Source organism: Pongo abelii, chromosome 10 (assembly GCF_028885655.2).
Source record: "Pongo abelii isolate AG06213 chromosome 10, NHGRI_mPonAbe1-v2.0_pri, whole genome shotgun sequence".
In the NCBI taxonomy this organism is placed as follows: Eukaryota; Metazoa; Chordata; class Mammalia; order Primates; family Hominidae; genus Pongo; species Pongo abelii.
In genome coordinates, this window is record NC_071995.2 from 93,048,450 (window position 1) to 93,065,207 (window position 16,758).

The 16,758-nt window shown below is 43.6% G+C and overlaps 1 pseudogene; it reads right to left on the bottom strand.

The window, feature by feature from the left end:
* Positions 1–988: 988 nt before the first annotated feature.
* LOC100455778 (ribosome biogenesis protein NSA2 homolog) lies at positions 989–1,900 on the bottom strand (annotated as a pseudogene).
* Between the last annotated feature and the right edge of the window lie 14,858 nt (positions 1,901–16,758).

Genomic DNA, 16,758 nt, shown 5'->3' on the forward strand with positions numbered 1-16,758 from the left:
GCATTTTCCATATCCTTAAGTATTCTCCAAAAAGATAGAGGTTAATGGATGTATATTATTGATATTTATTTAAGCATTCTTCTATATTGAACTTTTAGATTATCTTCTAGTTTTCTCCTTATAGATAATACCTTGATACATATTCTTTGACCATATCTTGGATTGCTTTCTTGCCCTAAATTGATAGCAATGGCACTACTTATTGAATTAAAGACTATGAACATTTTTAAGCTGTCTGAGTTAGGTAGTAATAGAAAGTTAGGTTGATTACAGAGGAGATCTACCAAAAAAACAACAAAAAAGTAAACTGCAAGTAATAGAAAAACTAACAACTAGGATTTATTACTTACATAACCAAGAAATAAGAAGGAAGATAGGGAGATGTAATCGAGAAATTAGACTCTTTTTATTTTTTTGCTCCAACTTCCTCAGAATGTTGACTTTTCATCTAGGTACTTATTTGCCTCACGGCAGCAAATGTCTCCCAGCATCACACTGTCACACAAAATTCAGGAAGACAGGGGTATATGAAGCCAGGACAGTGAGAGAGGCTCTTTACATACCACTCTTTAGGTAAGAAAATGTTTACCAGAAACCCCCCACAGCAGAATTCCCCTTAGGGCTTATTTCCAAGTACTGAGTCTTGAGGTCATCATTAACTGTTGGGTAGGCTAGGGAAACAAGTATCTGGTCTTTTCCACATTCAATAGTGAAATTAGACAAGATTTGATATAGGTGTTGAATTGCAACTGTATTAGATAGCAAAAGCCACAACAGTGCTGTGGTGTAAAAAACTTAGAACTTAGGTGTAAAAAACAATAAGCATTTATTTCAGGTTCACAGTTTGGATTAACTGAAGCCTGTCTGATCTATGTTGGGTTTGGCTAGCCTTGTCTGTGGGAGGGCTCAGGTCTGTTCTATGTGTGATCATTATTGTTTTTTTTTTTTAATTTACTTTTTAAATGTTTACAATTTAATAAATCTCTTCATTGCAGACATGTATGGCTGTTTGGTAGTATTCAGAAACATTACAGTAATGGCAGTTTTTTCAATTGGTGTGTAGTCCTCAATAATTATATGTAAAATTGCTGTCAAATCAGTAAGACTGCATTTATGCATGCATCATTTTCAGGATTGTCAGTAACCTGGGCATAGTTTCCCCAAATAACTTTGCCTCCTTGCATCACAAGGCCCAATTCACTCACATTTACCTCAATGACAGTACCTTTGGTAACAACACCCAAAGTTGTCTACAGTGGGGACAAGAGGTTCTTCTTTACACCAAGTATTGGTAGGCAAAAGGTGGCTTTCGGTTCAGGATGTGTTACATGGGCTTTCTTGAAATGCAAGCCCATTGGTCTGATGAATCTTTCATATTTAGGTGGTTTTCTTGTAAAGCCATCTCCAACAAAGCAGACTTTAGTAACCACCCTCTTCCATACCTTCTTTCTCTTTCCTGTTCGAATAACTTTTAATACTTCTGCTTCTCCCTGGGCACGTACTTTAGGCAGAGGGACTTCCCATTTTCCCGCCTTCTCTTTTCATTTCTGTTTAATCCTATTGGAAAGTACTTTAGCTCGAGATTGTTCCTCTCTGTCCAGCAGATAGGCAGGTACTACTCCCTGTGGAGTCTTTTCATCATTCTTTTGTTTGGTGTTTCTCTTTTCATGCATCTTGATAGTCTTTTTCCCTTGTATTTTCTCAGCATGGCGCTGTTTATGGTAAAGTTAGCTCTCAGACCAATAATTTTCTTTGCCTTCTTTGAACATTCATGAGCCTCTCGACTTTCCTTCTTTCCCTTTTTCTCATGGTAATCCAAACGGTATCCATAGCGTTTACAGTGTAATTCAATATATTTGTTCTGTGGCATGGTGACGGCTGCAGAGCTGCCAGGAGCAGCCCCTGGGGTGCGAAAACGCTCTCAATTTTCGGGTCTCAGACACTCACGAGCCCACGCCGCGCAGGCCGGGACAGGAAAGCATTATTGGTTTTGTTTTTACTTTTTATTTTAAAACAAAATATAAATAAAGAAAACAGCTGGGTGTGGTGGCTCACACCTGTAATCCTACCTACTTGGGAGGCTGAGGCAGGAGAATCGCTTGAACCCCAGAGGTAGAGGTTGCAGTGAGCCCAGATAGCACCACTGCACTCCAGCCTGGGTGACAGAACAAGACTCTGTCTCAAAAAGAAAAAGAAAGAAAAGAAAAAAGAAAAAAAAAAAAAAGAGAGAGCAAGAGAGACAGTGTCTCCCTCTGTTGCCCAGGCTGAAGTGCAGGAACACAATCATAGCTCACTATAACCTCAAACTCATAGGCTCATGTGATCCTCTCCTCTTGGCCTCCCAAGTAGCTGGGACTACAGGTGCACACCACTATATCCAGTTATTTTTATTTTTTATAGGGATGGGGTCTCCCTATGCTGCTTAGGCTGGTCTCGAACTCTGAGCTCAAACAATCCTCCCACCTTAGCCTTCCAAATAATTAAGATTACAGGTGTGAGCCACCACACCTGGCCTCCGTCATCTGCTAGTGGTTACCCAGTAGTATAGTTTATATAGGAAAGTCAGGATAATGCCCAATTCCTTTCCTTTATGTATCCATTTTTTGAAATAATGAATTAATTGTTATCCTTCAAAGGAGACCAATTTTTTATTACTATGAATTCACAAATGTAAATATATTCGATGTGTTTCAGTTCATTCCAATTCTTGTCCTTATTGAAGCTAAAATTGGATTTGTGGCCACTAGGAATCTCTTCAAGTTGACTCCTGAGTCATTTTGAAATGACCCCAGTAGTTGATAGAGTCCTTGCTATCTGGTATTACAAAATGTTCTAGGTTAAGTTTGTACTTTTTTTTGGTTTGTTTTTTTTTGGGGTTTTTTTTTTTTTTTTTTTTTTTTTTGAGACAGAGTCTCACTCTGTCACCCAGGCTGGAGTGCAATGGCACGATCTCAGCTCACTGCAGCCTCTGCCTCCTGGATTCAAGTGATTCTCCTGCCTCAACCTCCTGGGTAGCTGGGACTACAGGTGTGCACCACCACGCCCAGCTAATTTTCATATTTTTAGTAGAGACGGGGTTTCACCACGTTGGCAAGGCTGGTCTCGAACTGCTGACTTAAGTGATCCTCCCGCCTTGGCCTCCCAAAGTGCTGGGATTATAAGCGTGAGCCACCGTGCCCAGCCTAGTTTGTACTTTTTTTTGCGACAGGTTTGGAATCAGTCATTTATCCAAGAAACTCTGGTTTTCTTTTAGTGAAAAGTGTAATTTCTTTATCACAAGCTGGGCTCCAGGGATGCCCTATGTTACTTGGTAGACTGGTCAATATATGGGGGCTATTTTAGTAAACAGAACTAGAGAATATATTTTGAAGGTAAAAACATTTCATGACTTGACAGTGATATTTCTAATTCACACTCAAGTCTACAGTGCTATGCCTTAACTTTTTTTTTGTTTGTGTTTCTTATAGAGACAGTGTCTCGCTATGTTGCCCTGGCTGGTCTTGAACTCCTGAGCTCAAATAATCCTCTCACCTCAGCCTCCCAAAGTGGTAGAATTACAGGCATGAGCCACCATGCCTGGGCCCTTAACTTCTTTTATATTGTCTCTGCAACTCCTTCGTCCACACCAAGAATCCTGATTCTGGTTCTTAGAACAGGAGAAGTGATGGAATATTCCATAACTGCTCATTTACTTTATCCTACATTATATACAGAAGAGTTTAAAAATAACAATACTTACAATAACCATTACAAATTATGACTACTGACTTTTTAAAAACTTTTTCATACCTTATTTCCACTCTTGCCTCATTTTTTAAAGTTATACTCGATCTACATTGTCAAGGTACATAATCATCACATATTATTCTCTCCCTTTTTACTGTCATTTAGTCTTCATCTACAAGTACTTATATATTTAATACTTACCATCAGTCCTTATACCAGAGACTGTCTAGTCACTTTGGTTGTCTAAAGCTTATTCTGTAACAGGTTCCTCAGGAAGTACGCATAGGAACAATATTCCCTGAGTTTTTGCAGGTTCATAACAGCTTGTCTGTGCCCTTTATACTTAAGAGTTATATGTCTTTCCTTGAGTGTCCTAAGTGTGCTATTCCATTTTCTTCTGACACCAAAAGTCTAATAATAATCAAAAAGTCTAATAATAATCTTCCTTCCCTTATAACCTCATGTTGTTTTTGCCTAGATACTTAAAGATATTTTTTCCTTTTTCTTTAAAATCCAGAAATTTTACTAGAGTATGTCTTAGTATTGGTCATTCAGGTTCACTATTCTCATATGCATAGTCCCCTTCCCTCCTCTCTTCTTCTTTCTTTCCTTCTTTCCTTCTTTCCTTCCTTCCTTCCTTCCGTCCTTCCTTCCTTCCTTCCTTTCTTCCTTTCCTTCCTCTCTCTCTCTCTTTCTTTCTTTCTTGATAAAATCTCACTCTGTTGCCCAGGCTGGAGTGCAGTGGCATGATCTTGGCTCACTGCAACCTCTGCCTCCCAGGTTCAGGCAATTCTCCTGCCTCAGCCTCCCAAGTAGCTGGGATTACAGGCATGCACCACCACACTCAGCTAATTTTCATATCTACAGGAGAGATGGGGTTTCACCATGTTGGCCAGGTGGGTCTCAAACTCTTGACCTCAGAAGATTCACCAGCCTTGGCCTCCCAAAGTGCTAGGATTACAGGCGTGAGCCACTGCACCTGGCCCATAGTCTCTTTCAATACGTACCTTCAAATCTATTTTATTTAAAATTTTTTTCTTGAATTATAGCACTTAATATTTGATTTTCTTGTTTTGGTTTTCTTATTCAGACACTTTTGTTATCCATATGTTGGTTCTTCTTTGCCTATATTCATTCAATAGCTGTATTGTTCCTCAATCTTTCTCTCTTTCTTAGCTTCTTTTTGATTTTTTAAATATTTTCCTTACTTTTACCTTCTATTTCTCTTAAGGCATTGTCTCCTATGTTTATTTACTGGGTCCCTTACAGTTGAGTCTTCATTTATTTTATTTTTATATTTTTCTTGAGTTCTGTTACTTCACTTCTGAGTTTTCCTAATTCTGATTATGTTGTTCTTTCATGTTTTGTATCATTTTCTTAATGTCTCCTAGCTTATTCAAAATAGTGCATTATAGTTTTATTTTTCTTTTTAAAGGAAATCTTTCTGATCTGCTTTCATTACCTGTAGGGATATTATTTTGCTCTATTCTCATTTTCCTTACAATAACTTTGCATGAGGTTTGACTGCAATACTTTATTGTTGCTTATTTTTATATGGATTTAGGTTTCTTGAGCTTTTAGATCGAGGCTTTGTTCAGAATAACTGTTCCAACTTTACAAAATTACCTATTCTGTTGTGTTTCATGTCGTGAAAAAAAAAAAAAAAAGCAGCTTGCTTTGTAACATTTCCTGGAGATTCTCATCACTTTTGTCTACCTTCTTTCCTTCATCTCTGTAATGCCTATTCTGTTCAATTTTAATTCTAGTCCTAGTGGTATCTTTAGGGAACGAACCTGTCCTAAAAGAGATTCCTACCTGGTGGGTTTTGAGAGTTCACAGGGGCTGGACTGCTCCATTCCTTTCAGACCTCACTGAAGGGCTCCCCACTGCTCTCACCAGCAAATTGGAGTAGGCAAAACAGTTTCAGCTACTCTTCCAAAATTGGCCTGCTGAGACTTCCAGTGAATACCTGTAGTATATTTTAGGGGTTCCTGTTCTCAGGTTTGTTAAATGCCTCATTACTCTCCTCTGCTTTCTCCTGCCCAAATGAGGATGCCACGCAGATCTTGTGACTATCAATTATTTATTCTTACCTGCTTCTATTTTCAGGGTTCAAAGGGATACCTTCTCATTTGGTTTTGTTGGAAATGTCTGCAGATTTTTGGTTTTGCTATGAGCTTGTTCTGGCCATTTTTATGTGAGAATTAGGAAAGTTTCAAGAGCAATTCTGCCACCACCATTCCAACTTCCCTAACCCATGTGTTCACTCTAGAGCCCATGTTGAAGGGGCAGGACTACATACAGGAAGCTCTTTTTGTGGTAAAAGGAGAAATGCAACAGAACAAACTTGACACCAGAGGATGTTTAAACCTCTGCTTGCAGCACACATTTGTTAACTTTCCACTGGCCAAAAACAGCCACAAGGCCAACCCCACATCAATATGCAAGAAAATAGACTCTTCTTCTAGTGGGAGGAACTACAAAATCATGCAAACAGCACGGATATAGGCAGCAACAAGGAATTGAGAATAATGATTCAGTACTCCACACCAACCAACTGCATCTGCCCCAAAGCCATTTTCTAAATCTTGCTGAATTATTTTCCAGAAATGGTTTGTTAATTAGACTTCCACCCATAGATAAGAGAGTGCCCTTCATTACTGAACATTTTTTAAATTGCTAATTTAAACTGTTAATTTAATAAGTAAAAAATATCTTAGTGTCATTTAATGTTTAAATTGCACCTCTTTTTTGTGTGTGAGGTTTAATACTTTTATATTCGCTTATTAGTTATTTGTCCTTCTTCCTTAATGACTTGACTGCTTATGTCTTTTATTCATTTCATTGTGGCAGATGGTGTTTTTCCTTTTGATTTACAAGACCTCATTTTATATTAAAGATTTTCATCTTTATTGTTCCTATTTCTTAGACATATTTATTCCAATTTGTCATTTCTCTTTTGTATCATTTGTCTAATTCTGCATAACAAATCCCCTTAAAACTTAGTGTTCTAAACAACAAAAAAAAAGTTACCATTGCTTACAAGTCAATGGAGCAGCAGGCCATATCTGATAACTTGGACCAGGCTTGGCTGATCTCAGCTGGGCTCATTCACGTGTGTGGGTCAGCTAGTGCCATGGCTGGGGAAGGGTTGGTCTAAGATGGTCTCACTCACATGCTGGCTGTTGGCTTGCTGTCCACTGGTGGAATGAGGATTAGTGGACCCTGTTACTACCATACCTTTTGATTGAATTTGTGTTGTTTTTGGTATACATTTAAGATTTTGATATATTCAAATTTGTCATTTTTTCCTATGTGATTTCTTTATCATTTTTATGTTTGTAAAGTTCTTTCCCAATCTCCAAGGTCTGATAAATATGTACTTAAGTTTTCTTTTACAATTTCATTCTTTTATCTTTCATTCATTCCTTTATCTCTTATACCTCTCTTTTATCCATCAGAAATTGAGGGATGTGAAGCATAAGAGAGAAAAAGTGGTATCTTTTCCTCACCCATTGCTAGGTTCATGGCTGACACTCTCATAACAAAAGATACATTAACAAGAGAGAAGCATAATTTTTTTTTTTTTTTTTTGAGATAGGGTCTTACTCTGTCACCCAGGCTTAAGTGCAGTGACGAGATCATGGCTCACTGCAGCCTCCACCTACTGGGCTCAAGCAATCTTCCCACCTCAGCCTCCCAAGTAGCTGGGACTACAGGTATGTACCACCACATCCAGCAAATTTTTGTTTCTGTTTTTGAGACAAGGTCTTGCTCTGTTGCCCAGGCTGAAGTGCAGTGGTATAATCTTGGCTCACTGAAACCTCCACCTCCTGGGTTCAAGTGATTTTCCTGCTTCAGCCTCCCAAGTAGCTGGGATTACAGGCACAAGCCACCATGCCCAGCTACTTTTTTTGTATTTTTAGAGAGACAGAGTTTCAACATGCTGGCCAGGCTGGTCTCAAACTCCTGACCTCAAGTGATCCACCCACCTTGGCCTCCCAAAGTGCTGGGATTACAGCACATGAGCCACCACGCCTGGCCAAATTTTTGTATTTTTTTTTTTTATAGAGACAAGAGTTTTGCCATTTTGTCCAGGGTGGTCTTGAACTCCTGGGCTCACGCGATCCTCCCACCTCAGCCTCCCAAAGTGATGGGATTACAGGCATGTGCCACTATACACAGCCAGCAGAACATATTTATTTAATATAAATGTTATGTAACACGGGAGCCTTCAGAAATAAAAGCCTGAAGAATTAGAAATATCTGTGTATTTGTATGGACAGTCGTGCAGAAGTATGATTGGAGGGCAATCTAATGGTAAAAAACTGGGGAGGGCCAGGCACAGTGGCTCACACCTGTAATCCCAGCACTCTGGGAGGCCGAGGCAGGTGGATTACCTGAGGTCAGGTGTTCAAGACCAGCCTGGCCAACATGGTGAAACCCCGTCTCTACTAATAATACAAAAATTAACCAGGCATAGTGGTGTATGCCTGTAATCCCAGCTACTTGGGAGGTTGAGGCAGGAGAATTGCTTGAACCCAGGAGACGGAGGTTGCAGTGAGCCGAGATCACACCATTGCACTCCAGCCTGGGCAACAAGGAGAAACTCCATCCAAAATAACCCGCCCCCCCTCAAAAAAAAACTGGGGAGAATTTAGCATGATCCATTTGTTCAGATTCTTCTTGGCACCCCACTGTGACATTTCTTCCCTCTGGGTATAGGGCAAGACACCTGCCACATGAAGGTCTTTGGGGAGAAGGGAGGGAGAAAGTCAAAGAGTGACTTTTCTCGGTTTTATGGCCTGCTTCAGGGAAAAAGGGTTGAGGGGAGTGAGTTCTAGTTTCTATGGCCTTGCTTCAGGAGAGAGCGGGTGGGGGAAGGTCAGAGAGACCTTGCTACTGTGATTTTTTTCAATTTCCTTCAGCTTAAAAAATACTCAGTATGCCAAGGTGTCATATTTTGGGGTATTGTGTTTTGAGCCTCATCAGAAATGGGAATTTAAATGGCTGTTTTTCCACATGTAGTTAACCAATTATCCAAGCACTATTTATGGAATACTTCTCCTTTTCTCATGAATTCGAGATATCATCTTCATCACAGAGTGAATTATGATTCATCCTTGGGTCTGTTCTGGACTCCTGCCTTTGTCCCATGGACGTGTCTATCTATGGGTTCTTGTACTGCCTAAATCTATATTCAAGGGGTGGCAGGAACTCAGGGTTGAGGTGAGATTATCACCATTATGACTACAATTTAAGTTCATTTGCATAGCCCTTCTGAAGCCCAGAGCTCAAGCTGAGTGCTGAAAGTTCAGGAGGGAGGCCAGGCAAGGTGGCTCACGCCTATAATCTCAGAACTTTGGGAGGCCGAGGCAGGCAGATCACCTGAGCTAAGAGTCCCAGACTAGCCTGGGCAATACGACGAAACCCCATCTCCACCAAAAATACAAAAAAATGGCTCGGTGTGGTGGAATGCACCTGTGGTCCCAGCTACTCAGGAGGCTGAGGTAGGAGGATCACTTGAGCCTGCAGTGAGCTCAAGTGAGCTGAGATCACACCACTGCACTCCTGCCTGGGTGACAGAGTGAGAACTCATCTCAAAAAAAAAAAAGGAAGGAAGGAAGGAAGGAAGGTAGGCAGGCAGGCATAGTCGAGGTAGAGGTGGATAGTGGGGGTGAGGAGGGGTGTCAGAGGTTGGGAGTCGGTATTGATCCAGACGTCTCAGTGGGCAGAAGTCTCTGAGCAGAGCAAGGGCACTTAAGATGAATATTCTAACCCAATACTTGTGTGGGAGCAGAAGAACAAACTACAATTACAAATTTGATGAAAACAAAAGCTCTTGGCTTTCCCCACCATTATCTGAGGTACCCAAGACACTTCTGCAAGACTGAAGTCCCAGAGAACCATGTGATCATCCCACACGCATAGGAACTAACTGTGCAGTGTGAAAAGGCAGGCTTGTAGTCTTTCACCCGTGGCAGAATATATATTTATTGATTCGCCTTTGAGTAACAGGTTTAGTAAAGATTGTCAATTCTCTGGGAAGATAAACATGAAATACTTATTTTACCCCAATAAAATCAATCAATTATGCTCTGTGGAACCTCTCTTTCCCACTGGGTAGCAGGCTCCATTAGCTACATACATCCCAGTCTGATTCTATAACTTTTCATTTTAGTTATCACAACAGTTTCTCTCCAGTTATTAAGATTCAACTCTGTTCAATGTAAAATTTCATTCTTATATTGGATTAAAAGCTTTCCTCCTCACCTCTAGTGCAGACTAGACTCGTGGCTTTAAAAGATTTGGGAGTGGCGGGGTGGAGACATGGTCTACTTCTCTCCCACCCGATCCTTGCCTGTGCTTTCCCCTGTAGCTTTGGGGAAAAAGGAAGAAAAGAGAAAGTTGAATATGTTCTTTTGTGATTGCCTATGGCAGAATTGCTGGTCTCCGTGGCTTAGCAAGTGGTCCCCAAGACTTGCCCTGGCACTGAATGCCAAGCAGCTCCCAGGGGTCCCTTGGGACATGTGGCCTTCCTCTTCCAGCTGACCCCAGCTGATGGCCTCGTGCAACATCTCTCCAATGCCCACTTCTCTTTGCCCAACACGTGACCGTCCTCTGCCTAGATCCCAGCTCCAAAACCTGAGCCTGTGGGCAGATTGATACATTCTTTGTACCTTTTAGCAACCAGGAGCTTGAGAGAATAATTCTACTCATACCTCACATCATCCCATTACATTTCGATTTTATAGAAACTTCCTTCTGACCCCAGTGCCAGCTTCCTATAGATCTCAGAGCTGTTGATGGCCCCTGACTCCACATACTAGTGTGGGCTCTTGACGATCCAAATGTCCCCAACATAGAGGTCATATTATATGTACTTCGGCCAGTTGAGTTATGAAGCATTTGCCTCACCCTAAGATCTTAAGATTCAATCAAGACGTGAAGTCACCTCTCTAAGGCCACCCACCAAATCAGCACCATGTTCAAATTAGAATGTAAAGTGTCAGAATCTATGAGCAGGTTTTTTTCCATTGGGCTAGGATTGCTTAGGCTTCCAGGAAAACAGGAGCTAAGTCTCTGGGCTTTGGGGTCAGATGGCTCTGTCTGAGGCCTGGTTGAACCACTTCCTAGCTGGGTAAATGTTGTTGTTGTTGTTGTTGTTGTTGTGAGAGAGAAAGTCTCACTCTGTTGCCCAGGCTGGAGTGTAGTGGCTCGATCTCAGCTCACTGCAACCACTGCCTCCCAGTTTCAAGCGATTCTCCTGCCTCAGCCTCCCGAATAGCTGGGATTAAAGGTATGCACCACCATACCCAGCTAATTTTTGTATTTTTAGTAGAGACAGGGTTTCACCATGTTGCCTAGGCTGATCTCGAACTCCTGGCCTCAAGTGATCTGCCTGCCTCAGCCTCTAAAAGTGCTGGGATTACAGTTGTGAGCCACCGTGCCCAGCCCACCTAGCTGGGTAATTTTGAACAACTTTCTTAGCCCCTCATAGTTTCAGTTTCCTCAACTGTAAAATACAGATAATAATAATAGCATCTACTTTACAGAATCATTTTATTGCCTAGATGAGATTCTACAAGGGAAGCCCCAGTGCCTGATGCCTGAGGAGTTCTCATGAATGGTAGTTATTGTTGTTCTAAAAAAGAGAGCATCCTCAGGCCACTGATAATTCAAATCTGTCCAAGTGTCGCTGCCTTGCAGATGGTTGAATTGTGTGTCGTTGGGGTTAATTCCCATGCAACGTACCCACTGTGCTGTGTTGCCTCCACCTCTGTGGGGACTGTCCCACTCAGGGGCTGGGATGGCATGGGGGCAGATGTGAGGAGAAGCTTCTACAGCTACTGTGTGTGCGTAGTCACATTAGTTTGCAAACAATTAAAAATAAAATAGAAAATAAATTGTCTGGGTGCAGTGGCTCACACCTATAATCCCAATGCTTGGGAGGCTGGGGCGAGAAAGTCACTTGATCCAAGGAAACATAGTGAGACCAGCCTGGGAAACATAGTGAGACCCTGTCTCTACCAAAAAAAAAGAAAAACAATTAGCCAAGTGTGGTGGTGTGCACCTGTAGTCCTAGTTACTGGAGAGGCTGAGGTGGGAGGCTGCAGTGAGTTATGATTGTGCCACTGCACTCCTGCCTGGGCAACAGAGCAAGACCCTGTCTCAAAAATAATAATAATAAGGCTGAGCACAGTGGCTCACGCCTGTAATCTCAGCACTTTGGGAGGCCAAGGGGGGTGGATCACCTGAGGTCAGGAGCTCGAGACAAGCCTGGCCAACATGATAAAACCCTGTCTCTACTAAAAATACAAAAATGAGCAAGGTGAGGTGGTGTGCTCCTGTAGTCCCAGCTACTGGGGAGGCTGAGGCAGGAGAATCGCTTGAACCCAGGAGGCAGAGGTTGCAGTGAGCTGAGTTTGCGCCACTGCACTCCATCCAGCCTGGGCAACAGAGTGAGACTCCCTCTCAAAAAAATAAATAAATAAGGCTGGGTGCAGTGGCTCATGCCTGTAATCCTAGCACTTTGGGAGGCTGAGGCGGGTGGATCACAAGGTCAGGAGATCGAGACAATCCTGGCTAACACAGTGAAACCCTGTTCTACTAAAAATACAAAAAATCAGCTGGGCGTGGTGGCAGGTGCCTGTAGTCCCAGCTACTCTGGGGTCTGAGGCAGGAGAATGGCGTGAACCCGGGAGGCGAAGCTTGCAGTGAGTCCAGATCATGCCACTGCACTCCAGACTGGGTGACAGAGCAAGACTCCATCTCAAAAAAAAAATAAATAAATAAATAAATAAAAATAATAAAGAAAAAAAGAAAAACCAAGTGAACTTTTTTTTTTAATGTTTTCCAGCTGCAGAGGCCATGTACTAGAAAACTCTTGAAATATTATTCGGTGTTTCTCAATACTTAAGCTGACTGCCTTCTGACAAATTGCCAAGTAGTGGCCAGAATTTAATTCACACCAAAAGAGAACACAAAGATTATGAGACAATTGACCCTATAAAAATGCATTCGTGGCATGCTCTTTATTCACTTTGCATCTGCTCTCAACCCACCCTCCAGGGCTCTTATGTCACACTTATTTCCAGATAAATGGCCCAATTACAAACCTATTGGCTAAGGTTGTACTAAAGGCAATGACCCTGCACAGCAGAAGCTCGTCCTTCTTAACATCACCCTTAAGCCAAAGCACAGTGGCGTGTGCATTCTCATTCCTGGACAAACTCTGCCCCCTGGCGCTGACTCACACACTTGCGCACCGGCGAGGAGGGTCTCCTTTGTTAGGTTTCCTCATGGGACAGGGATAGAAAAGCCTGTCACCCCCACCTGCTGTCTCCCCAAATCCCTAACTGCCACCAGTCTGCTCCACACAGATAATCCACTAAAAGGCTCCGAGTTTGTTTCTGCTCCGCGTATTTGAAATGAGTCTACCACATCAATCTCATTCTGCGTTAAAAAGTGTTTCTCAGCAGATGGGTAGGGATAAAATCTCCATGGGAGAAAGCGAAGGAGATGCCTGATCTGTCCAGGGCTTCCCGGGTCAGTGGTGCTTCGGCCAGAAGCCAGGCAGCAGGCCTTGGGCAGGTGGCTGGACCCCTTCTGTGCCACGGTATCTTTGTCTGTGAGATGAGGGGGGCAGTCCCCACTATACTGTGTTTACAGAATAGAGAGAATTTAGGTGGTGACTGTGCTGTAGTAAAAAGAACAGAGGGTGTGGAAACAGGGGATTTGGGTCTAAACTCTGGCTCCAGGCCAGATGCTGTGGCTCACACTATAATCCCAGCACTTTGGGAGGCTGAGGCAGGAGGATCGCTTGAGCCCAGGAGTTTGAGACCAGCCTGGACAACATAGTGAGACCTCATCTCTACAAAAAATACAAAATTAGGTGGGCGTGGTGGTGCCTGCCTGTAGTCCCAGTGACTCAAGAGGCTGAGGTGGGAGGATCACTTGAGCCTGGGAGGCAGAAGTTGTGGTGAGCCATGATCGTGCCACTGCCGTCCAGCCTGGGTGACAGACTCCCTCTCAAAATAAATACATAAATAAGTACAATAAATAAATTAATTAATTAATTTCAGCTCTAGCTGTGGAGCCTTGGACTAGAAATTCACTGTTCTCACCGTTCTCTAGAAATTCACCATTCCCTTGAGCTTCCTATCTTATAAAATGGGAATGACAGCCTTGCCCTGCTAATCACTTTCTCGAGAAGAGACACCTCCAACTGCAGCGGGTGTGGCGCGGCCTTTCCCTCCAGGCTCCAGGAGCCCCTGCCTCTCAATTGGAAGGAGAGTTGTTCGAGATGCAGATTCCTAGGCTTTACCCCAGGAGGTTGAGTCAGAATCCTGCCTCAGAGGCGTGGCAGGAGAAACAAAATAATGAACCCCCAAAGGTGTCCATGTCCCGGTTCCCAGAACCTGCAAATATGTGACCTTGCATGGGAAAAAGGGCCTAACAGATGTGACTAAATTAAGAATCTTAAGATGGGGGGATTATCCTCGATTACCCCAGTGGGCCCACTGGATCATGGGAGTCCTAATAAAGGGAAGAGGGAGACAGGAGAGGCAGAGGTGTGATGAGGAGAAGGGATTGGAAGGAAACACCACGCACTGAGGATGAAGGTGGCTTTGAACGCTGGAAAAGGTGAGGAAGAGATCCTCCCCCAGAGCCTCCAGGAGGAACTCAGAGCCGCCAACACCTCACTCCCAGCCCTGCAAGACCCACTTTAGGACTTCTGACCTCTAAAGCTGTAGATGATTAATCCGCGTTGTTCTAAGCCACTAAGTTTGTAATTATTTGTTTCAGCAGCCCTGGGAAGCCAATATGGCGCCATGGAGGGGCTCCTAGATCTGCATTTTTGAGTGACTCCTGGTAGAATTGTTAGGCATGCTAAATTTTGAGGGCTAGAGGTGTAGTAGGAAGAGACTGAGGAACAGGAGGTCTGTATTTCTAGCCCTGGCGTCATGAGCTATGTGACTTTGGCAAAGTCACTCCCTTGTTCACTGGGCCTCAGTTTCACTGTCTGTAAGCTGAGGCAGTTGGCTACAGGGGGCAGAGGGGAAGAGATCTCTGGCTGCAGTATTCTGAGAAGCTGAGAGAAAACAGTGAAGCTCTTTGAAAACAGTGAAGTCTGGCCAGTGTAGGTCTTAGGACTGGGATTTCCTAAAAGAAAGAGATACTGGTAATTCTTTTAACAGCTCATTTTTATACCTCTCTTCCTGTGTGCCAGGTCTTGGTCTAAACCCTTCCCTTCCATGAACTCCTGTCTGTGGGGTTAACTTGGCACAGCAATCAGTCTTCTATGCGATGAATAATTAACTGCTCTGAAGAGATGATTTCAAATCGGGAGTCAGATCAATAAGCTACTAAGGGGGGATGGGCGGGTGGGCACCATCTTCAGCTAATGAAGGGGGCGATTCCCTGTCTCCGCTATGAAAAGAAAAATGTCACAAACATTACATGCCGCCTGAGGGGTATGGATAGAAGGGGGAAGGGGCTGCAGTTGCCAGGCAACCAGCTCGTCACTAATCATGTGCATAAAAGCCTTGGGTCTCTGTTATGAGTACGGCTAGTGGGCCACCCTCCTTCTCCCCGCCCCCTCCTTGACAGCTGGTCTTTGGGTTCTGGTTCCAGACACTTAGACCCTGAAACAGGCCCAGGTCCCCCTCAGTATCCCAGGGTCGATTCTGTTGCTAGAAAGCAAACTGGGAGAGCAAAGACTCTTTGTGTCCAGATGACAAAGGTCTGGTACCCATATTCCAGGACACTCTTTTCTACACCATGGCCTTTTGAATGAGCTGTCACCCCAGAGGCTTACTTAGATTTGAGGAAAATCCCTTCCCGACCCCTCCATTTAAGGGAGGCTCTTGCTGTTTGCCGTGTGGATACTGAGCAAACACGTGGGTCCCCAGGCTGGCTTTTGATGTGCTCTGTAAACACTCCTCTCTGGATACAGCCAACTGTCCAATTATGCAGGAGTCAAGCCACTTCCCCTGGGGATTTGTTGTCTTAAAGAACGAGGACCCAGTGTGACTAGAGAGTTGACATAGCACATGTCACACAGAGAAAGTGCACCCCCGGTGGAAGCCGGGGTTCCCTGGGGGCCCAGCCGTCTTTCCAAACAGAAGCGCAGAAGGCTGTTTGATCTGTGGCCACTTCTGGAACATATAGGCTCAGGAACAGCCAATATTAGATGTTTGCGTCTGTTTCCTTCCAAGACACACAGGCTCTCTAAGAGAAAGGAGGATGGCTTTTGTGCTACGGGGACAAGCGCTATGTTTGGGACGTGGTACTAGAATTGTCAAAGGGCTGCCTTGTCCCAGAAAGTTATTTCAGAGAGAAGTCATTACACCCATTGGCTAAAAAGAGACATGCATCACTGAGAATGTTGGATGTCCAAACCCATTTATCTTCTACAGTTCACACCACTCCCAGCAGGCCCAGGCAGGCTGCACTGTGCCCGAGAACAATTGATGCAGGGACACATTCCAGCGCCGGCCTCAGTCCCTTTCTCTCTCCCTGCTTCAGCTGCACTGGCTTCCTCACTCTTCCTCAGTCATACCTATGTCAGCTCTTTGCACTTGCTGTGTCCTGGATACTTGCACCCCTGATATCTGGATGACACGAGACTTTCCCTGGCCACCACCCCATGTAAATAATAGATATGCCACCCCCATTTACCCTTTCCGTGTGCCATTTTTAACTTTCTTCACGTACTGCACCTCTTTTTCTTTCTGTGTATCAGACTGTCCGTCCATCTATTTTACTTGTTTATTGCCTGTTTCATTCTCTAGGGTGTAAGTTCCAGGAGGGCAGGACACTTGTCTGCTTTATTAACTGCTGCACCCCTGGCACCTGCCACTGTGCTTGGCACAAGGCCAGCCCTCAACTAGCATTTCCTGAGTTGATTAGGATTCCTGTGATCCACTCTGTACCAGGAAGACACTGGGCTCTTTCTTACATCCTCTCTCTGGAGAGGATGCTCTTTCTGGAGATCCTCTTTCTGGAGAGGATGCTCTCTCCGGAGAG